The 25,124-nt window shown below is 38.3% G+C and overlaps 1 protein-coding gene across 6 annotated transcripts in view; it reads right to left on the reverse strand.

Annotated features, from left to right (window-relative positions):
- INPP4B (inositol polyphosphate-4-phosphatase type II B) overlaps positions 1 to 25,124 on the reverse strand; it is a 593,476-nt gene that overhangs the window by 481,395 nt on the left and 86,957 nt on the right. For all 6 annotated transcript variants that reach the window (XM_070415225.1, XM_070415230.1, XM_070415224.1 and 3 more), the window contains exon 2: positions 16,780 to 16,842. The gene's annotated coding sequence lies outside the window, so the exon portion shown is untranslated. The remainder of the gene's footprint in view (positions 1 to 16,779; positions 16,843 to 25,124) is intronic.

A 25,124-nucleotide genomic window follows, 5' to 3' on the forward strand; every position in this document is an offset into this window, starting at 1 on the left:
ATAAAGCAAGTCATGTTCCTGGGCTGAAGAAACTGCAAGGAGGCTAGTTGCTAGGGAGAGGAAGCCGGGTGTTCCTATATGATGTCATTACCCAGCGCCCACAGCCACTGTTTCCAGGCTCGGCTGTGGGCCACATTTTGTGCCATGGGGTCTCATCAGCATTGGCTGTGATTTGGTGGGTGGTTGCTCCGGGGTGGTGGCAGGGCCTGTGTCCTGCTTGGGGGAAGCCAATTGTTACTTTGTTGGCGCCAGGTCCACGGTGCCGTTTCTTTGTAAATGTCCAGTGCACATCACAGCAGCTCCTGTGTTGAGCATCTGCCCCCTGGTGGACGGTGCGTGCCATAGCGACCAGTTGGATGGTCAGAGGGACACTTGGCATATTAGCCCTTTATATAGAGAGATAAGACATTGCTAATCACTTTCTAGGCACTGCATTACTCAAATCCCTTTGTTCTCCTGCATTCACAGGTAAATAGCAATAAGAAGAAGAATAACAACAACATCCTTACCAGATAAACTCAAAATTATAAAGATTCTATTTGGGAATTTCAAATTCCCAGAATACTGCATATTTAACAAAATAAGGGACTATATAATTTAAGACTAGGTTGTTTGTCAGAATGTGACACCTGCTTAAATTTAGAGAGGATAGCGCATGATGAAAAATTTTATTCTGTTAAAATTCTGATCTGTTTACCCCTAGCCAGTTTGGCTCAGTGGATAGAGTGTTGACCTGCAAAGTGAAGGGTCCTGGGTTCGATTCTGGTCTAGGGCACGTACCTTGGCTACAGGCTCAATCCCAGGCCCTGGAAGGGGTGCTTGAGGAAGGTAACCAATCAATGTGGCTCACACTGATGTTTCTCTCTCTGTGTCTCTCCCTTGCCCTTTCACTCTCTCTAAAAAAAAAATCAATGGAAAAATATCCTCAGGTAAGGATTAACCAAAAAAAAATTTTTTGGTCTATTTATAAATGCTTTATTTAACATCCAACCCCTTTCTCTCCCTCCCTATACAGTAAAACATCTCAATAGATTTGCCTATACTCTTGGTCCTCCCATTGTCTTTTCCATCCTTCCTTGAAACCATTCCAATCAAACTTTTGTTTTCATTATTCTATCAAAACTTCCATTGTCATATCACCAATGACATGCTGTTGCATGATCAATGGCCATACAACCATGATCTAATACAGTGATTTTCAACATTATTCATCTCATGGACACATAAACCAATTACTGAAATTCTGCAGCATATCAAAAAATATATTTTTGCCAAAATGACAAAAAGTAGGTATAATTTTGATTCACTCACATTGATGGCTATTAATGTGTTGGCTGTTGTCATTTTTTAATTTGACAATCTAAGGGAAAAGAGGTCAGTGTCCATGACTAAATGGTCAGGTACTGAATGTTTTAAAAATTATTGTGGCACACGGGTTTAAAATCGCTGATCTAATAGCTAAACAATTGACAAAGTCTCCAGCAACTGAATAGTGATATCAGCATCTCTAGTTCAGATAGTAAGCAAAGGTCAGAAGGTGTCTTTAGTCTATGGTCATGGTGAAGCCACATAGTAACGTCTAAAGCCACAAAAGGCCAGGGGCAGAGGGTGTAGAGATTAGGCTCAATAAATGAAGAATCTGGTTTCAGTCCATGGGTATTTGTATATACTTTTTGCTACTTAAAATGCAGGTGCTGAATGCTGAGCTGCCATTTTTAACTTAAAAATGCACTAGATGAAGAAACTACGTGATCTGTCTTTCCCATAAAAACACAACTGAGTGGAATATGGTTTTAATAATTCTTCTCTGTGCTATGCCTGGTATTCCTTCAACTCAATCCATTTGGAATCAGATCTTCAAAAATGGGAGCAGTCAGTCAGATTTCTATAGAACTGTATTTCTGTATTCTTTTCCATTGTAGGATAAAGAATTTCTTTTCTTCTAAATATACGTTCTGAATTCTATTAACACCTATCATTGCTTTTTTTTTAAAAAAAAAAAAAAGAGCATTCTTGTTAAGGAAAAATCTAACTGTTGTGTATTTATCCTATTAATCGTTTTCATCCTAGGTCGGTCCCATGGAACTAATATCTTTAATTCTTGCAGCAGGTGCTTTTTCCTACCTCAGATTATAATCTGTTCTTAGAATCAGGTCACGTGACCTTTCTCTGAAATTATGTGTGGTTTTGTGGTTAAGAACCAGTGAGATGTCTTGAATTTATATTTTTATGCCACTTTTCACTATAAAAACTATCTGGGCCAAGAATACTTAGTTAACATTGTACCCAAAATATTGCAAAGTGTTGAAACACAGATGTTTTACACATTTGTTATCTCAGAAAATGTTAAGATCACATTTCAGTCAGAGTTATGAATTGAAAACACAGAAATTGGCTCTGGCTTCCTTAAATCATAAGGGAATCTACTGGGAAGATGTTAGGGTTGATGAGCGGCTAGAGGGCCAGTCTCAGAAAACTGGTGGGAAGAAGGGAGCCCCAAGAAGGCAATCAGAATCACAGAAAAAGTCACAGAGAGAGAACAATCTGGTCTGTTGTTGGTACCACCTGGGCAGATGATAGCCAAGGTGGGTCACAGTTACCTACCTCCTGACTCCTGTAAGACAAGGGGAGAAGAAACCATACTCATTACATTACCACAGTGGTAGTGGTCACCCCTTCCACCCAGTGTCTGTACTGTGAAAGGTGACCTAAAAGGGTACAGTATAGCCAAAAAATCATGAAGGTCAACCACAGGCCACCCCTGAAGAAATGCCACAGAGATTCAATAGCAGTCACAGCCCCTTGGGTGCAATTAGGCTGAAAAGATCATCAGAAACACCCTGAAAATGAAAAAAAAAATGGGAACAAGAAGCATTGAATAGCCAGGAAAAAAGGTGAGACTCCAGGAAAGGAAAAGGGCTCTGCCTTCTAAGTCACTAATTATATATTGATATGTGTGAAACTGTGGACCTTGTTTTGAACAAAAGGAGGGTAGTGTCCCTCTCCAAAGCCAATGAGGGTGCGTCAGAAGGAGTGACTGATAGAGGAAGCTGTGCTTCACAGTGCAAAGGACCTAAGTCCTCAACAGCAACACAGGATGCAACATGGTGGCAAGATAAGGAGGCCCAAATGGACACAGAAACTCAGATGAAACAAACTTAAAAACAAATGAACCAAGGCATTATGAGTGAGGCGTATAAGTACAGGAGTGGGGGTAAGCAATGAACACACCTTGAGAGGGCTAATTTTCAGCAATAAATTAGTGTAAGTCTTCTGCCATAAGGATGTGAGAATGTTCGTAGTTAGAGAGAGAGAGAGAGAGAGAGAGAGAGAGAGAGAAGAAGAAGCAGGAGGAGGAGGAGGAGGAGGAGGAGGAGGAGGAGGAGGAGGAAAGGAAGGAAGGAAGGAAGGAAGGAAGGAAGGAAGGAAGGAAGGAAGGAAGGAAGGAAGGAAGGAAGGAAGGAAGGGAGGAAAAAATGATGTATGAATTACATGTAATTTGATAAAACTATCCCTTGGGATGTCTATTTTAATTAAATCCTACATAAAGGCCGTTGTCTGAGCTGTGAATACTCACCATACCTTGGAATACCCAGAGCATGCGCTGTTGTAATTATTAAATTGTCTGTCTCCCCTTCTGGGTTTTAAGCTGTATGAGAGAATGGGGCATATGTATCCAAATATATTTTGTTTGTCTTTGTAAATCTAGAAACTAATAGACTTTTTGACTCAGGGTAGGCACTTAACAATTCTGAGAGATTATATCAGTGCATGAATAATAACTTCAGTTCTAAAAAGCCTTACACACAGGAAAGAGAAGACCTGCTCTGCTCCCCATCTATTCAGGTCAGGAGTATGTGTTTGTTTATAAATATGTGTCATGTTTTATTGACATGAATCAATACCCAGAGCTCAGTCACCAGCGCTGGTAACCAGACCCTAAAAATCACTAATTCACTGAGCTGCAACCACCCTCGGCTGAGGCTAAATAAATAAGCCTAACCATGATTCCCTATTTCAAAGACAAATCCCATAGACTGAGGTTTAAAGCAGGAATTTCACACTCATAGGCCCACAGGAGCCAGATAGCATCATCTATGAGGGTCATGGGCAAATGGGTATTGTGGTAACAATGGGGACTGAAATGCAAGAACAATGCAGGCCTTTTTCTTTTTCTTTAATATATTTTACTGATTTGAGAGAGGAAGGGAGAGGGTGAGAGAGATAGAAACATGAATGATGAGAGAGAATCATTGATCAGCTGCCTCCTGCATGCCCTCTACTGGGGATGGAGCCCACAACCCGGGCATGTACCCCTGACCAGAATGGAACCTGGGACCCTTCAGTCCACAGGCCAATGCTCTATCCACTGAGCCAAATCAACTACAGCTATGCAGGTCTTTTCTAAAGGGAGCAGACACTGCTCGGCTCCTGTGAATTATTCCCAGATCTTCTGACTGGATTTTTCAACCTGAAATTCTAAAATTTGCTCATGAAACTACTCATTTTTCAAATCTGACTTATTAGAACAATAGAGAACAAAACAAATCTCTGGGCCATATCCAACTGTTGGGAATTATCAATTCATGATCGTGGCTTTAAGCCAATGAAGCAGAAGACAGACTTTGAGACTGCTGATTGACACATTCTATTCTGCCAGATCCATCAATGCCCTTCCCTTGGATCAGCTACTCCTACTCAATGACAACTCCAAAACCTCAATGCTATCTTCAAGCACCCTCCCAACACTTGCTCTCTTACTCTGAGGGGAAGATCTTGATTTAAATGTCTTTCTAAATCATCACTGTACTCAACATTAATGAAAATCCACAAACATTAATCAACAACCTCTTCATCTTCCCACTCTCAGTTAATAAATTATTATTCGACCAACCAACCTCAAAGGAGAGGGGATCTTTCTCTCTTTAAAGAGAATCATCCTACCATTGTCCCTAATATATCCTATCCATTAATTACCTCTTTCTTCAAAGATCTGCAACTTCTCTTTTTGCACAACTTAGTAACAGTCCATCTTGGTGGGAGGAATCTAATACTATAGTCCCCTCATTGAAATTTTCTTTAAAGTAAAGCTTATTTTTCACACTGTCCTGTAAGCTTTACTATTATATTAGCATGGACTTACAGAACAGGAAGAAATCATTTTTACTGACCTACTCTAAGTTTTCTGACTTTCAAAAAAAATCACTTAATGTCATTGGCTTTCTTGATAAATACTCATTAGCCTAAGATATACAAAGCACTGCTCAAGAATGATCCATTCTACATTTCAATTGGCATCAAAGTTTCTCAGCACAGTCAATGCTCTGGCATAGGTCATGGATCTCTAGCTCACATGTCAGAGCGACAGAATAAAACCAAAGTGGGAAACACAAGTAATTGAAAACCTAACTTCAGAGAAAGGATATAAATGAGGTAATGTAGGTCATTTGTGTAATGAACACCTAGATATGTTTATCTCATGTGCTTACCCTCCAACAAAAGAATAAAACAAAACCAACAAACAAACAAAAAGAACCAAAGTGGGAAATGAGCCCATATTGTTCAGTTGGCAGGAAAACTGTCATCTGTAAGCACAGCCAATGTTTTGCTGCACAGTGAGCCTAAAAGGACATTTAAATCCGTTGGGATTAGCTATTCTATTGACTCTCAAGTTGTGGCTACAGATGGAAGGGTGAAAATTCCATATGTAAGAGAGAGATTATGTTTCTGAAAGTTTCAACTCAAGTGCCAAGATAGGAGACTGGCAGGCATGTAGGGAACGTGGGCAGTGGTTCTCAGAGGCAATCTTTTATCTTGATTGCTGCCCAAGATCATGTTTTCTGAATCATGCATCAAGACCCTAGAGTGAGTTACAAAATCAACTTAATGGATTGAGACAAGCATTTTTTAAAAGAAGTAATACGGAAGAAAATAAAAAATAGAGTGCATGTCACATACAAAATGTAGTAATTGTGTCACGAAAAACTATGTATGTTGGTGTGAATATGTGTGTGTATGTGTGTGTGTTTCTTCAAGCTTCATTTGCTTTTTCACTTCCCAATGTCAATCTGTTGTTTCTGCTTTGACAAATCCACTAAAATTCCTCTGGATAATGTCACTGATAGCCTTCTATTGGTCATACATGATGTACCCCTTCAGATGCTTTCACAATTGAATTCTGCAGTGTTGAACACTATCCTACCTCCTTCTTAAAACTTGCATTGCTTTTGGTTTCTTCAGCTCACCAACTGCTGGAAGCCAGTTCCAGCATGTCATAATTGCAAGAGTTTCATCAAAAGGTTGATGGAACTTGGGGACTCAACAAGGGCTGAGTCACATATGTTGTCACCTGTTGGAAATAGCTGAAGACATTTCCCCAAACCTGAAAAGGGATGATTGCTGGCTGCCAGACAGCTCAGGGCATCTTAATCTACATGTTATTGCCTCCTACTGGCCAAATACCTGTACAGCCATAGGCTAATTTCCCCCATTCTAACAATGTCTCTGTATAAGAAACCCTGACCCTTTGAAGTGTATATCTCTGCCTTGCCTCAGGACAATTTGTGTTAATAAAAAGCATGGTGTCCTGAGACTAGGAGATCTTAATTTCCTTTAAACTAGGCTCCTCTGACCCCCAATGCCTTTCAAAATTATCTTTTGTCTCTGGACTATTTAAGCTACGCACAGCCTTCTCCAGATTTCCTGAACCCTTCTTAATGCAGGAACAAGAACCCCGGCAACCCACCTCTGCACTTTCCTCACACAATGACACTAGTTTGTACATGGTTACTTTTAATGGGAATGGACCCTGCTTGAAACATTTAAGTGTTTGCTTTCCCTTTTGATCAACTAAATTCCATGAACTCCACCATAAAAAACTGGAATGGGGCATAGGGTGCTTTTTATTTCACAGTCTTGTGTGATTGACTACATATGAGATAAAACTGATGAAAAACTTGTTGGTCATTGATATTATTTCCCCGCTTTTATTTGTGTGGTTTTTTGCTTTTATAGCTTGCAAGCTCAGTTGTTACAAGGAAAATCAATAAACAAGTTTTCAAGGAAACTTATACCCAGAGAGAAGAAAGGCCCTTTTGCCATGAAGTTATTCTTTTCCTTTTTTAAGGATGTAATATCCACTCCACAGCCAGAGTTCACTTGCAAGTCAGCAGAAACCCTGCGTGCTTGTGAGGACTCTGCTGGGAGAACAGGGCCCCCAAGTATTTTCAGAGGGATATCTTTTGTGAGTAGGACAGCTTCTGTGAATTGAATTGTTCGGAATGTCAGGCAGGATTGAAGAAAGCAAACTAATGTGGACAAGAAAATAAACCATTATCCACATGTCCAGGGGCTAGAAAAGAACACAGGAGCCTGGGAAATCAACTTCACTATAGGCCAGTTAAAGGGTGCAGGTCCTCCCTAGAGGCAGGTGACTTCATCTCATTGCATTTCAGTTTTCTCACATGTGAAATAGAGATTCTGACAGATTGGTTGCAAAAATGATTCCAATTCTCCCTGCTCCTGTCTCCAACCAATTGCAATGTGACTTTGCAACTTTTTTTACACAATGATGGAGTCTATTGCCCCTTCCCTCGATTCCAGTCTTGCTTTGGTCAATAGAATGTGGTAGAAGTGATTTGATGCCAGTTCTAAGCCCAAGCCTCAAGAAAGCTTAAGTATTTCTGCTCTTTTTCTCTCAGAACTCTGATACCACCAAAAGGACAAGCTCAGTTCGGGGGAAGAGAGATCCTGTAAAACAAAGCCAAGTCAGCCCATTTGTCCCAGCCAAAGTCATGGACACAGGAGAGCTAAGACAAGATCAGCAAAGTCAACCCATAGCTGACTTTCCAGCTGGCTGCAGATACAAAACAAACCCAGTTAAGATCAGTGTAAACTACACAATTTGCAGATTTGTGCCAATGAGTTTTGCTCATTGGATGACAAAACAAAAACAGAGATAACAGTGGGACCTAATTCTTACTACTGTGGTTAGAACAGTGCTGGCATCAAATAAGTAATTGATCATATTTGCACTATTCTGGTCCATAATTTGTCAATACCACATAGAATGAGATTGGGGTAACTTCTTAAAGAAAAAAATGTTTCCCAAACTGAACTCCAAAAACAAACAAAATTAAACCTGAGATGTCTACCACTAGGTTTGTGAGATCTAATAATGACAGAATATTGATCTATTAAATTTATAGCAATTTTAATAAATTTATAAGAAAAAGCAAGCATCCTATATAATAACACCATAATATGCTAATTAGACCAGACAGCCAAATGAAGTTCCAGACGTCCTTCAGGACGAAGCCGGGGCTGCGAGGGAAGTCCAGGTCCCAGGTGCCTGCCAGAGGGAAGCCTGGGTCCCAGATGCCAGAGAGAAGCTGGTGCCGGCATCCGGGGGAAGGAAGGCCTACTCTTGCATGAATTTCGTGCATAGGGTCTCTTGTATTTTCATGAGAAACAAGTAACATGTCAATGCAGTGAAAGTAGTCAAAATCCAAAGCCCTTCACACTTCCTGTATAAATATCTAATATCAGATCTTTGCCCAGCTGTCATGTCACCAATTAGATCAAACATCAAACCGCTCTCTTGCAAAATGGACAGTAACACTTTTATTATATGATTAATTGACCAGGTAGCTTTGGAAAACGCTGAATTTTATATCTTCCTTCTGTAGTTTTATGATGCTCATTTGAATACAAGTCTCTGAAAATCCTGCTATAAAGAAACCTCTTTAACTTTGTTTAACCCAGCATTTCTTAAAATTAGTGAGCCATGAAACCTTTTATCCTTTTGTCTATTTCTATGTAATACGCATTGAGTTCAGTAGCACTAGGTTCCAGTGAGCACACTTGTGAAGAGACATTCGGGATGCAGCAGCAAAAAGTGGTCTTTCAACATCAGGCTGGGCGTCTGAATGCCTGGAAGAGCCCAGAGGGAACCTGGCCCTCCCTCTATTTTAACTTACTCGTGTCAATGCACAGACAAATGAGCATGTTGAGGAGGAACTCACTGGGGCATATGGAAGTGGGAGTCAGTTTCTCAATGTGGAGCTAAAACAGTTTTCTTGAAATTGGCACCATCTCTAATACAAAATACTTCAGGAACATCTGTGTCATTTAACTGTTTGTAAATGATAAGGAAAGTGACAAACTGAAGACAGATTTCTCGGTCCCATCCCAGCCTAACCCTCTAGGGGGGTTAAGTACTGGAAGCATAGGGTTACAGAGCAAGCCAGCTGTGTGCTCCCACACCAGATTCAATGTTGGGACTGCCTTAACTGAACATCTGGCTAACGATGTGCCTTCCATTTATGAGCAGCACTTACCCACAGCATCTGCTCCCCGAGAGGAGATTACATGGGTCAAGAAACTGCAGCATGCTTCCAAATGTTTGCCTCATCACCTACAAACATAACTCAGCCACTGTCATGAGGAAAATCTTGATAAGTTATTTTTAGTAGTATTTCTAAAATAGCAATACACACAAAAAATGATAATCTTAAGAACTTAAACCAATAATTCTTGATTACAACTTCAGTATGAATGAAATTATTTCTTTAGCTTATGTCCTAGCCCACCTTCCACTTACTGCAGCAACTAAAACATTTTTTTAACCTTAAAAGTAATAAGGGTATAACATTTACATTAGTATTTTCCTTGGGAGAACTGGTTTCAGTAAAGAACATATTTTCATAATTCTCTTTCTTAGCTTTTCCTAATATATTTTTAAAATGCATTGAAATCAGAATTTTTCCAAGGGAGAAAAATGGGAATAAGTCTACATTTTTAAATTTTATTTTAAAACTAGAGGCCTGGTGCATGAATTTGTGCATGGGTGGGGTCTCTTGGCCTGGCCGGCAATCGAGGCCTATCAGGGGGATGGCTGGCCAGGGAAGGGACCCCGGGAGGTTGGTCAGTTGGCCCCCCAATTAGGGCCAGGGGGGAGGGACTGCATGAGGTTGGCCCACGGGGGGGAGGGGCCGCAGGAGGTTGGCTGTGGGAGTGCACTGACCACTAGGGGGTAGCTCTTACATTGAGTGTCTTCCCCCTGATGGTCAGCACACATCATAGCAACTGGTCAACTGGTCGTTCGGTTGTAACAGTCACGTAGGCTTTTATATATATAGATATGCTTGGCACTTGGTCAAATCATAGCCAGTCACCTCAGATTGAGTTCTATCTGATGATTAAAACCTAACAGATTAGTCTGAATCTTCCTGCTAATGTGAATCTGATTTGACTGGATATTAATGACATTATTTAAAAATAACATTACTAGTGTCTAACAAACATTGACCAATACTATAATTTTCTTATTGATTTCTGGGGGAAAAATGAGATGCTTTTTTACCTGGTGCTTTAAGGATTAAACAATTGTGTATATTATAATTCATGTGAAAATATCTTTTTTTTTTTTTTTCAGTTTCTAGATTGTTTTCTTTATCAACTGGTGAGCAAATACCCATTACACTCTTTGGCATATTTCAAAATGTTCTGAGTATTTTGAAACAGCAGAGCACAGATCCAGGAAAGTTTAGACAGTTCTAAGTAAACAGTGTACAGATGTGGATGCTGAAAAATTTATACCACACAGTCTTCTGATGGGCCGAAGCACTGAAAATGCTTCTTCTACAAAAACAGAACAAAACAAACCCAAAGTACAAATACTCCTGCAATCGTGGCATAAATTAATCATAAAGTATTGAAACAGAAGATTAGAGCTTTGGCAACAGATATAATTTCTAACAAAGTACTCATCCTCACACATGGTTCTTCATGCCATCTCATTGGTGAACAGAATACTAGAAGGAGAAGTAATTGTTCACGTAAACAAAAACCCCAGTTTAAAAAAACAATTTCAAAATATTTTATGATGCTTATCATCCTCCCCATATTTCAAGAAATACTTCTTATACTTTTAAAATAAGTACTTACTATTCTCAGACAAAGTGTTCTAATAAAGTAGCAATTATTTTTCGTTTTTACCAATGAAGGCCACAGAAACCCTAGGAGGTTGCTGCTGACATCTAGTGGCATAATTTTAAAAATACCAAATGCATTAAAAATACAGGTACCTAGAGATAGAAAGGAACAAACATACGTATATATGCACTTTCAAAGTGCAATGGACATCCCACATTACCAATTATTTGCCTCTGCCCACACCACTCTGCCTGCAATGACTTGCTTCCCTTTCCAAAGTACTTTGAGTACCGCAAAACCGAAGAAATAGAAATTAACACAAGGGCTAAAGCATTAAAGGAACCAATTCCCTCAAAATCCTTAGTCCTCTACTGGGAATTACCAGTTCCCTGAGAGCCCCAACTCCCAAAGGCCCTGTCTCAATCCCAATGGTCCTAATTTCATCTCAACTTCCCAAATAATCCTAGTCCTTTCCCAACCTCCATACCTTGAGTTTAGGTACTTCCAGGGCCCTAGCCTAAAGAGACTCTACTGTGGAGCTGGGAATATGTTATTTCAGACTTCATATCCACAAACATACACACACATCCAAAATGGCCACAAAATTCCTAGGCATGAAATTCAACAATTATTAAAAACTTAAAAATAGCTATCATGGACTGCTTTAATGATTTCCAACCATCCACATGAATGATGATATACAGAAGAACATGGAAGAAATTGACATTGATGTGAAAAATGATAGGAACAAGGAGATAGCTTCTACAAGCATGTGAAAGGACGTTTTTTATCCAATGATATGTTTTTATTGATTTTAGAGAAAGAGGAAGGAAAAGAGAGAAAAACATTGACCAGTTGACCAAGGATCAAACCTGCAACCTAGGTATGTGCCCTGACCGGGAATCAAAGCTCCAACTTTTTGGTGTATGGGGCAATGCTCCAACCAACTAAGCCATACCAGCCAGGGCTAAAAGGATATATTTTGTACCCTCTGTATGCCTTTATGTATGGTGTACGTGTGTGTGTGTGTGTGTGTGTGTGTGTGTGTATGCCTTTATGTATGGTGTACGTGTGTGTGCGCGCGCACAGAATGAGACTCTCAAATTCTGCATGTACTTCCACTCCAGCTAGAACACTTGTGAAGGTAGTAGGTAAACAATGAACTGATAGATGAATGAATAAATGGATGAGGTAGCAAATTACAATACACTTTTTCTACTGATCCTGATGTTAGATAAGCAATATCCTCAAAAGGCAGTGTTGGCTTTCGGCAAAAGTGCCTTTGTTGTGTAGCTCAAGTTAGATGTTTCTCCAATGACATGTGCAAAGTGGCACAAAGCCAATGGGGAATACAATTAGGCAATCTCCCTTTGGTGAAGAGAGTGTGTTTCAATAGTTGAAAATTATTTGCTTTATATATTAGTATATTTAAATATTAATTTTATTCTCATTGAAAGAGGATAAAGGGAAAGTAGATTCTCAAGGTATTCCTAATTACAAAGCATAGTTAAATTATAACTCTCATGGTAAGGAATGTTTTAGCCTTTTAAATATTCCTTCAATGGAAATCCTTGAGATGGAAGGAGCTCATTCATTTCAATTTACCTACTTCACTTACAAGTGGGGGTAATAGTGGGTGAAAGATGGATCTACTTTAATCATGTTGAAGGGGACAAAAATCTCATATCTGCATGTGTACTTTTACATATAATAAAAAAACTGTGTGTGTATATATATATATGTGTGTGTGTATATATATATACACACACATACATGCACACATGAGAACTATTACATAGCATTATATGCAAATCAGTGTGACAGATACTAGGCAACCATACCAAGTGACTATAGATTAAGGAAGAGAAATTGATGTTGTATAATGAGGAATTCAGAAGATTCTGTAAAGAGAAGTTTTCTGGTTATATGTAGACTTTGGAATATAGGGAAAAGAAGATCGGGTATTCAGAGTGGAGTTTTCAGCATAAGAAAAAGACAAAAATGTGTAGGGTCTGTTATGGAGTAGGAGATAAAAAAATAGGGTAAGTAACACAGGTTGAAAATCGGTGGAAAAACTTGAATATTAGCAGGAGTTGATCATAGACAATGCTATAACTTATAGTCTTGGGAGTTATAGTTTTTTAAGTTTTAAGAAAATGAAGTATCCCACAGACTCTAATACTCAGAAGAGTAAAGGCTGATGAGCACTTTTGCAAATAACAAAAATCATGAGAACCAAAAAGGCAAATTCATAAAAATTATCATAATAACTCTCATGTAAATTCCTCTTTAAAAATTACTTTTTAATCACATCTCCATGAAAATGTTCCAATGTTTTATTTTCTGATTTTCAGTTTAAATTCTCTTTGGGAGCATGTTTGGCCTGATATTGTCGCCATGTTTCTACAAAGTATTGTATATGTCTTACATATAATCTAATTCAGACAATGTGACAATTACATCACTATTTTTATCACGTGCCATAGAAATGCTTCTAATGCTCATTTAAATTCATGGTCATTAACTTATTAATCAACCTGCAAGTTTTGAGGCTTTACTTTCATTATTATGTTGCAGTATGTATGTAGTAAATAATATACAATATAATTTGTGGTAAGCTCTTAAAATATCAGAAGATTTTGATCCTTTTAAGTCTCAACTAAATCTCAACAAGCGTTATTACCACAACATTTCTATAGCCAGTAATAATAAACACGATGAAACAAATCTCAAAACAAATCTCTTATATCTTTATAACTTAGTTTTAGTGCTCTTTAACATAAATAACCCTATACACTAGCCTTATGACAGTTTGTTTCCAATTCTCAAAATTATGTTTATATTAAACTTAGATTTCAACCTAAAGTACATTAAAAAATTACTGCATCCTTAATATAAATTAAGGATTGATATTACAATTATAATTTCCTACAGAAAAAGTCAGATATATTTAAGAATAAAATTTAACATTCCTGCATAATAAAAATAAATTTCAGGCATGACATTTTCTTAATTGAAATTCAATTTATTTTCAGGACATATAAACCTATATAAAAATGAAACAGAATAATGGTGTCTATTTTTTTTTTTTTTTTACATAATCACACTAGATATATAGAAGGATATTCGGCCTGACTAGTTAAAGTTGCCTCTCTCTGGATGACAAAATTAAGAATATTGTCACTAAATTACATAAGTAACTTCACATAATAATATATAACATGAAGAGCTATTTAAATGCCCCTTTTAAAAGGGTTGAATGTAGAACTTTCAGGTATCCTTATACCCAAAAATGCTTGCTAATCCAATAGGTTGCTCTCTGAGCTCTATTGCCAGAGTTAATCCTACACAAAAGGAGTGGGTTAGTCCTCATGTGAAACTGAGAAAACTGACCAGTCCCATTCATCTAAAAATAGCACCATCACTAATACATCTGAATAGTCTTTTATTTAAACACTAGAGGCCCGGTGCATGAAATTCTTGCACTGGTATGGGGGGCGGGGGGCGGGTTTCCCTCAGCCAAGCCTGGGACCCATCACTCCTTACCACCTACCTGCTTGCTACTCCTTATCACTCGGCTCACTGCTCCTTAGAACTGCCACAGAGGCAGGAGAGGCCACCACTGCTGCGCTCACCAGCAGTGAGCCCGGCTTCTGGCTGAGCAGAGCTCCCCCTGTGGGAGCGCACTGACCACCAGGGGGCAGCTCCTGCATTGAGCGTCTGCCCCCTGGTGGTAAGTGCACATCATAGTGACCAGTCGTTCTGGTCATTCCGCCATAATGGTTGCTTAGGCTTTTATTATATAGAATGAAACATAAATATTCCATCTAAGATATTAGAGACACAGCATCAGCTCATTAGCATTCATTGTCTAACAGAAACTGTTTATACAATTGCAAACACCCCTATCCAAATGACCAGTTTAGAGAGATGACAACATAAACACCATTTCTCCCATCCCAGGTCACTCCTCCACACTCTACTCCCAGCATTTGCACAAACACACATGTCCTAGAACATCATCCCTTCAGAAGTTTTATCAGACCAAAAGCACTTGGATTCTGGCAAAATACAGAACTGTTCCTTTATTCTCATGATGGGAGGAAACACATTTTATACTCTGGGTACACAATGCTAGAAATCCTACCCTTTTAATGGAAATTTCCCCTTCCCACCCAACTTTCCCTTTCCTACATTCAATTCAAAGTGTTTTCATGTCTTAAACAAACAAAAGACTAATAAAACAGCAGATGCATATGTACATTTGTATGCACATGAACATGAACATATACATGAACATGAACATACCTCTGAAAAAAATAATTTCACAGGAATGAATCCTGGATAGTCTGTGCTCCTTTTATCCTTTTATCCTAATGGGCATGGATCCTTGACCCTCCCCACTGGCTTCAACTCATTCCATGTCTTTCTTTCTCTCTCTTACTGTGTCATCACCCATCAATTCCCCCTCAACAAGCACTTTTCTACTACTTATCTCCTATGTCTACATCACATAGCTCAGTGTCAACATCTTCCACATACAGTCTAGGTATCAGTGCTCATTGCAATGTCTCTCTGTGGGGAGTCACAGTTAATAGTGCTATGCAAAATGCAGCTCTCCATTGATGTCACTATTTAAGAATATTTTATAGATTCCATTAAAATTTTAGTATAGCTAAAACTTGAATAGAGTGCCTACAATTCCAAACTGCCTTTAGGAGAGAGAAGCTGCTTCCTTAAGGGATTTACATCTCCTTTGAAGTATCAACTGAAATCAGAAATAAGTACAAACACCCAATTTGTAATTCAACCTAACAATTTATTTTTGCTCAACTGCAAATTCAAGGTCAGAAACCAGTTTTCTGCTGATGTCCATTAAATTTAAATGCTATCTTTGTTTCAACACTCATTTGTTTTCAGGAATTTGACAATTTGTCAAAAGTAAAACCCAATCAGTTTCAATTAGTAAACAGTCTAATATACATTTCAATAAATCTCTTATGCATATACATACGGTAACATCCTACCTTCATAGCTCTATAAATAGATAACATTCATTGAATAGATGGGTATAATGCCCATCACAGTTCTAACCTTTTAGAAACCTTACTGAAAAAAAAAATGCTTTTAGATAGTACCTTTATTCATAAAATATGCACATGTATATCTGTAGCTTACATTTTATTTACCCATATATATCATTAGGATATTTGTATAAGTGTTCATATTTTTAAGCCAACATATGTAAATAAATCACATAGCAATTTCAAAATTTAGCAACTATAGAAGCAACTGTTAAGCATAATCAGGCATGCTATTCAACAACTGTATGATATAATTCAGTCTTTCCAAAGAAAATATGATTTGTATGATGGTGTCTTCATAAAACTCAAGAGTTTGAGAGGAATTTGAACTGAAATTTTTTGCATGTTCAAAAAGTAATATGTAAAACCATCTGACTAATGCTTGAATAAAAGGAAATTCTTATCACTGTTCTCTGACAAGAATCTAATTCTCTTATTGTAAATGTGAATAACCTAATTGGAGTTATTTCCAAACAAAGAGAACATATTCTCCTAGTCAAGATCCTATTCATATATTATGATAAATGTGGTGTCAGAAAATTGACCATTATCCACAATGTTTTGATACCCTAAAATATGTTTAAAATTTTACTGTTATTTCATAAATATGGTATTCCTTATAAACCATTCCCTCTACTTTTCAGATAATGATTTACTATTACATATTCAATAGCTAAAACCAGTAATCAAGGAAACCAACGAGTTTAATGTAGCAGAATTAAACAGACTAAAAAATATATCAATTCACAATAAGTATTACCTTGGTCTGATTTTTCATAAGAGAGTGCAGATCTCTTGCCAGGTAACACCATTTCTTTGGGTTCTGTGGGCAAAGAGAAAAGAGATTAATAAAAACAACCTTTCTTTTTACTCTTTAAGTGCTTCTTAAGGAAGATTCATTAGTAATAAAGGTCAGAGAAGAAAATCATTTAACAAAATATTCAGCAGCTGCCATGGGAATCACTTGTTTAAATGCCAAATAACTTCCCCAACGGTCCCCTCGCCCCTGCAGCCCAGAACAGGGGTATCTGTGGCAGATACTCAGCCCAGTTTTCTTTGCTTGTCTCCGTCTTCTCGCATGGGAACAAGATTCTCACTTGAGCAAGAAGAAACCTTAGCTTCCACCATGTGAAAAGATCAGATGTAAGCCATGTTGAGACAGAACATTTACTTGGAGTACAACTGACTGAAATGGAATTTGCAATTATCTAAACTTACTTCCCTCCCTCCCCCAGTGTGTATGGGTTTTTAAATATTCATGAAAGTTTGGTTTTCTATTCTGTTTTTCCACAAAAGTGATAAAATGAGATATTGTGAGAACCTTCTGTAAATAATTGCAGATTACCCTCCTCATGAGATACAATTTTAGAGCTTTTCCATGCTGCAGTGAGGAGGAAAGTACTTTATAGAAGTCAAAAGTTATGAAAATATATCTTATTCCCTCCCTTAGCATATAGCAATCTTGAGGAGTATCCCATAAAAGATTTTATTGCATCATTATCTGAATGTGCAGATTGGAGGATAAGAAATTCAAGACTGAGCAATAGCTTTCCAGAAAGGACTGTCATGTAGATAGGTGAGACATTTAAATTCACCCCTTAAGAAAGTTATTTGAAGAAATGTTAACAGTTAAAAGCAACACTGATTAATTGGCTATAATAGTCATTATAAGAATAGTCATATAAATGCAATCACCATATCTTACTAGCTGTGTGAACTTGTGCAAGTAAATTAAACTCTGTAAGCCTTCATTTTTCATCTGTAATACTGGAATAACAATTATTTCTACTCCATAGAGCTGATAGGATAAATAAATGAGATAAATATATATAAAGGACATAGAACTAATGAATGTTAGCTACTATAATTATCAACATCATTATGACTCCTTTTTATCATCATTCTCCTTTTAAAAATATGCATCATCTGTATCTTGCATTATATGTGGACCCAAAGTCAAATCATCTTCCATTACCATAAATTTGACTCCTTTTCCCTTTACTAGCTCCCCCACTTGAAATCTAAATAATTTTATTAACCAATGTCACCCTGGACATTACCTAATTTGCCTACTGCTTAATCTGACTCTGATGGCAAAGGAAATGAAGGTCTTTGGGCAAGTGAGGCGAACAGATTGAATAGCATTTCAGGAAGATGAGAAAGCTGCCAACCACTTCACTGCAGTGGCTCCCCTTCATTTTGCTGAGGATTTTAGTTCAAAGAAGCCCTCCAAGAAATTGTGCTAAACTTCAGGATTCACTTAAAGCAAATGACCATTTCCTACTCTTGGGAACACTCAATTCAATTCTGAAAACACCTAGTGACCCCGCCCTCCCCCCACCACCCACCCACTGCAAACTAGGATTTCTAACAGACTTTAGAGAAAACATAATAAATAAAAATGACTCAAGAGAAATAGTTTAGTGGAGGAAACATCTATAGAGAATTATTTCAAGGAATTGCTGAAAATACCATCATGAAACAATATATAATGTGTTGAAGCAACAGGAAGTATTGAAAGAATATCCTGCAATCAGGAAAGAGGTGTTTAGAAAAATAATCTTAAAAGATTAATCAGGACAGCTGGACTTGTACTCACTGGCTGACAATCGGTCCTGTTCACAAGAGGGGACTCTGAAAGACTAAATCTGACAGGTAGGTAAGTAGGGATATGTCTTTCCAAGAAGCTTGGACAATACATTAGAGAAACTGGAAGTGTACACATTAGACAGGAACTGGAAGTGTACAAAAACATGACGAGCAGCTTATCACGGGGCTGACCTGCAGTGCCCACTGTGTTTCTCCTCAACCTTTAATGAAAGTGCCAGTTTCTGCCACGTGAGTATATAAGGAGAGTGGGCATTCTGCAGCCCAGCAGTGGGTTCTCACCAGAACCAGACGGCATTCACACCCTGATCTTGGATTTCTAGCCTCCAGACTGAGGTCAGGAAAGCGTTATTTCATGGAACCAAGTCAGGAGAGTTCCCATGGGAGCAGCAGCCAGCAGCATCAGATGAGTAGAGCAGTCACAAAATCAGGACCAAAGAGTGCTCGGGGTCTTGGCATTTAGACCGGTTATTGGTGTCCTCCTGTCTAACCTAGTATCAAGGAAATCTTTCAAGTCTTCCTAACGATGTGCATCCCTGCACTGTTGCAGATGCATGGAGTGCCTCAAGCCTTCTCTGGATGTGCTCATGAGGACACTGGGGCTGAAGCATGGGTTTCTGATTTACCCTGCCCAGCATGAGAGAGTGTCCCACCTACACGATGACGTCAGGCTGTCGTCCACAGTTCAGTGTCAGCAATCACCACCTACATGGTCTATTGAGGAGCCAGCACGTGCTAATGAGCATTTCACGTGAGCTAGCTTATTTAATCTTTGCAATAGTCCTACCATATTGGTATACTGCTTCTCCCATTATATGGATGGGGAAAGTGGTGCGCGTTCCTATCAGACAACTGATACCTTCAGATCCAGGGTTTGGTTGATTTCTATGCCCAGAGATTCCAATTAATTTCCTAGGGTGGTGTTGGATATCAGTATTTTTTAAAGCTGCCTGGGTGATTCTAATGTGCATTTGGGGCTGAGAACCCCCTGGGGCCTGGTGGCTAAGCTCATACTCATAACCAAAACTTAAAAAATAAAAAACCCATACACTTCTTTATTCATGGTGCCTATGAATTCCCTAACCTAGATATTTGTTCAGTAAACAAACTGTTAGGTTAGGTGGCTCAGGAGGCGGCGCAAGAAATAGAGTTCAGTGAATCAGAAAAGAAAGGAAAGGAAAGTTTATTCTGCGTCCCCGGGAGACCCACGTACCCCCAAAGACAGGGCACGTGGATTCACACCAACATGGAGGGGGGCGCTTTTTTTATACTGCGGTTGGGTGAGGGGTTGGGTGAGGGGCGGGGACATGAGCTGAGGTATTCAGTTGAGGAAGCTTCAGCTGCAGGGGAGTATGTGGATTCAGGGAGAAGAAGCAGGTATCTGTGTCTGGCACGTTGACTTGTGAGAAATCCCAGATCTGTGAGAAATTCCAGGGGGAGTCCATTGTCTCATCCCATGTCTGTATGTATCTATGTATCTGATCCTGGGCTCTCTCCGACCTAACACAAACTGGCTTTCAATAAAATTAAGTTTAAATCAGATTGCTACTAAAATTTAAAAGGAAAGTTTCTGAGGGCATTAAAGAAGAGAAACACTGGTAGCACCACTGGGAAGAAAATGGACAAGATATAAAGAGGTGTCTCCAGTAGTTGCATCCCTGATAGGGATGATTAAGAAACACTGCTTCAGACTCAAAACTCATACTGTGTATTGTGAAAGAGTGTGGCACACATAATTAGAAATAAACTAGGAAGGGACTTCGAGTCACACCAACAACGGCCCCTAACTCCAGGGTACAGACACCAAGTAGAATTACACCTCTGTGGGTTGAACTGTTTCCCTCAACAGATATGTTCAAGTACCACCCTAGTGCCTGTGAATGGGATCTCATTTGTAAACAGTCTTTCTAGAGGTCATTAAAATGTAAGCTAAGATGACATTATATGGAGGAGGGTAAACTCTTAATCCAATATGACTGATGTCCTTATGAGACAAATATAAACACACACACACACACACACACACACACACACGAGTGTCATGTGAAGACAAAGACACAGAGGGAGCTCACCATGTGATCAGGAGGGCAGAGATCAGAGGGATGTATCTGCAAGCCAAGGAGTGCCAGGAATTGCAGCAACCCCAGAAGCTAAGAGAACGTTAATGGAACAGAGGATCTCCTAGATTCTAGGACCTAGAGCTTTCAGAAAGAACATGTTGACATTTTTCTTTTGGACTTGTAGCCTCCAGAACTGTGAGAAAACAAATGCCTCTTGTTCTAAGACGCCCAGTTTGTGGTCATTTGTTACAGTAGTTCCAGGATATTAAGGCAACATCTTTTGAGCCAATATGAACTAGGGTCTTATCTATATACCCTGATCAATTGGAGCTTTAAAAAAATCTTATAGTTACATTAAGTCACCAAACATATTCTCAATTTGTAAATTAAAATACCCAGCTGGGATCTGCTGCAAGTGGAAACCAACAGCCAATGACGAGCATCCTATATTTTTACCCCAGGTCTTTCTTCTCTAACCATTTAATAATCTTGGTTCCAATACCTCTGGAATATGGAAGTGGAGTGAAAGAGGAAAGGTAGGATAAGAGGAGGTAAATGGTCACTGAGGTAAGAGAACTGGTATGTATTTAAGCTGATTCTCAACCAGTGTTTGCTTCCCCTTCTCCCATCATTAGGGACTTGATATGAGTCATACTGTCTCACTTAATCACTTACTACAGCCACAGCTCTGAGCGACAGCTTTGGCTTCTATCTGCTGAAACCAGTTCAGTCCCTGGGCAGCCTAATGGGACAGGACCTGGAGAGCCTCGTGACAGTGCTTTCACATGCACGGTCCACATCTGTTCCCCAGGGAACTCTCTCACTAACCCTGGGAAAATAGGTGAATCCCAATACAGCACTGCTACTTTGCTCGACTATAAACTGCCCACTCGCTCATTTCTTGGTCTTTAGATTCATTACTATTTTGATGACCACCCCAAAACTGCAGAAGACACATAATTACACTCTCACCAAGTCTCCTTGAAGTACCTCTTTCTAGCAATAAGAGGGGAAAAAAGGAAATACCCCACAACCTACCTCCTTGTGATATTCCCAGTGGACCCTCAGTTCATGCCCCACAAATCTGCTTTTAATCTCCAAATATCCCACCCCTGTTGGAGTGTGGACGTAAAAGTCATCTAAAAGTGCTCATGCTCCTACTGGGGAATTTCTACAAGGTGATCTATTTCATAAATAGCTTTGATGTCTGGTAGCTATTCCCTTTAGGGCTCAAAATTTTCCAATTTTACAATCTATAATATTAGTTTATATAATTTGAGCTTTAAGAGACCCATGAGAAAAGCAGCTGAAAATTGTACAGTATGTCGACTGGATATACTTTTTCTTAAGTTTCCTGAACATTCCATGAATTTTACATTGTTCTCCAATATAATCTGTCCTCCTCAGTTAGGCAGAGTGCTAATGGCTCCCATGTTGTCTCTCCCAGTTCCATTCTCCTTGTCTATTCCTCCTTGTTGCGGTTCAATTCTTTTCAGCACCTTCCAAATTTACCACCCTGTCAACGCTTTAATGCCAACTTCTCCACAAAGTGATCCCTGGGTACAGTGGACTCTGTTGATTTATGATTCGCTGACCTCGTGTAGCAATTACAGTTAATGCCTATAATTTATATCGCCTTCTTGGATAGCGTTATACTGTCACATCTCCCCAACTATATTTTGAGTTCCTCAAGGTCAGTTATTGTATCTTTTGCCTATCACCTAAGTCCTTCATTACTTAATTCAATGTTCAGCACACAGGAAGGAAGTTCCCAATAAGTATGCACCCACTTGCTAGGTATTAAATACCTATTAACAAAGATAAGACAGAGCTAACTTATGTTACCATGAAAATTGTACAATATCTTACCAAGTCTGATGATAGAAATTACATAATCAGACCTTATTGCCACATAAAAGTTAAAGGATATTTGAGCAAACTAATATGTCAGATTAAAAAAAAGGCAGCTAACAAAAGAATATGAAAGAGGTACAGACCATCATATAATAAGGATGCTGATATTTGGGAATATATCCACATGCAAAGGTTTTTCATTTTTCTGTGTCAATAATTTTAAATCCATTTTAATAAATAATAATATACATTATACATTTAAAATTAAAATAATAGCCCTGGTCTGATAGCTCAGGAGCGTTGTCCTGATACACCAAGGTTGCAGGTACAATCCCTGATCAGGGCAGATACAAGAATCAACCAATGAATACATGAATAAGTGGAACAATAAACCAATTTCTCTCTCTCTCTCTCTCTCTCTCTCTCTCTCTCTCTCTCCCCATCTCCCCTACTTCCTCTCCTTCTTTCTCTAAAATAAATAAATAAAATTTTTAATTAAAATTATGAGTCCACAGAAGAACTATTAGTTTTATTAGTAAATTTAGTAAGGTTACTGAATTCAGGGTCATTATACAAAAATTAGTTGTGCTACTACATAACACCAAAGAAATTTAAAAATAGAAATTATACATTCAAAATTGAATTTAAAAATCTCAAATACCCTGGAATAAATCTAACAAGAGATGTTATGACCCCTACACCGAAAACCTACAAAACATTATTTAGAGAAAATAAAGCAGACAAATGAATGGAAAGAGATACACCTTGCTCATATTGTTAGATTCAATACTATAAAGATGTTAATTCTATTACAAAGATTGATTTGTGTATTCAGTATAATAACAATTGAAATTCCAGTAGTTTGTTTTTTAATTTTAAGTTAACAAGCTAACATTTCTACAGAAATGCAAAGGGTGGACATATGCACACCATATGGCTGGGCAAATTTCATTTCTAGGTTTATATAACTACTTTAAACGCATACAATGGTTGCCAAAATTATGTACAAGAATGTTTATAGTAGTATTCCTCACAGTAGAGATAGTCCAGATATCCATTAACCATAGAACTGATGAACAAATTAAGATCTATTCAAACAATAAAATGCTATATATATTAATGAGAATGAACGAACCACAGTTATATCACCAACAATGATAATCATCAGAAACAATGTTTAGGGGAAAGATCATAAATAAAAAAATACATACTAAGTGACATAATTTCTATGAAATGTTGGCAAGGAGGGACCTCTTGTTTGATATAAGTGACCGGGAGAGGACATACGGGGAGCTTTTGCGGTACTAATACTATTCTTTCTTGAGCTGGCACCTGGATCTTCAGGTGTGTTCACTTTGCAAAAATGTATCGATACGCCGGTTCAGCTCAATGGATAGAGTGTCGGTCTGCGGACTGAAGGGTCCTGGGTTGGATTCCAGTCAGGGGCACATGCCTGATTATGGGCTCAGTCCCCTGTAGGGGGCATGCAGGAGGCAGCCTATCAATGATTCTCTCTCATCATTGATGTTTCTATCTCTCTCACCCTCTCCCTTCCTCTCTGAAATCAGTAAAAATATTATTTTTTAAAATGTATCAAGCTGTACACTATAGATTTGCTCACTTCCATATGAATGTTATACTTCAATAGTTTACTTTCTTAATGGCATTAGAATCTCCACCCACCTGTATGTACCACTTGAAAAAAAAAGGCACAAATGATTTTAAAGATAATCCCTGATTTTAAAGATAATAAGGAAGAAATAAAGGAGCAGATTCCAATCTGCACATTATCTACAGGTGTGATAATTCAGAACAGCACATGGTACAGAACATTGGTGTTTTCCCTGGAACACAAGCTATTTTCCATATTTTCAACAAATAATATTCCTCCTCAAATTACTTATTCATTGTTGGCTTTAATAAAAAGGGATCTGTCAAAAAATGCATGTATATTCCACGTTAAAGCACATTGGTATTTTTAACATATAAAAACATATTTGTATACTTGTATATATTGAGAAATTTTTATTATTGAGCTACACTAACCAGAAAACATCTAGAGTCAGATGGTAAACATTATACCTGACCTTTGAAGGTATTTCCTTTTGCAAATACTAAAACTGCTACCAGTTGGATTCCTTTATAATTTTCCCTTGTTTATTATGTTATGAAACAATTATTTCAGAAAAGAAAAACACAAACAAAATAATGGTTTAGAATTATAGGTTTTTTTATAACTGTCTGCATTTAAACTTTGGAAAGGAAATATAAATTGAAAAAAGAACCACAATAAACGCCTATTTATCTCTGTCTGTACGCAGTAAGGTAGAGAAACCTTTCTTTTCTGAATTATAATTATACCTAGATTGAGCATCAATAATGAAAAATCACAGAGGTAATCATCAAGGCTCAGGCATTTTGAAATGCAGGCTGATTCTGTGCCAGAGGAAAGGCAGATGTAAAACACCACCAAAGTCACGGCCCATCTTTATTTTGCGGCGTGTGTGTGTGTGTGTGTGTGTGTGTGTGTGTGTTTAATTAAATGTATTGGGGTGACACTGTGTAATATGATCATATAGTTTTC

The sequence above is a fragment of the Myotis yumanensis genome, unplaced genomic scaffold, assembly GCF_028538775.1.
Source record: "Myotis yumanensis isolate MYYU_CA2020_CCGP unplaced genomic scaffold, mMyoYum1.0.hap1 SCAF_5, whole genome shotgun sequence".
In the NCBI taxonomy this organism is placed as follows: domain Eukaryota; kingdom Metazoa; phylum Chordata; class Mammalia; order Chiroptera; family Vespertilionidae; genus Myotis; species Myotis yumanensis.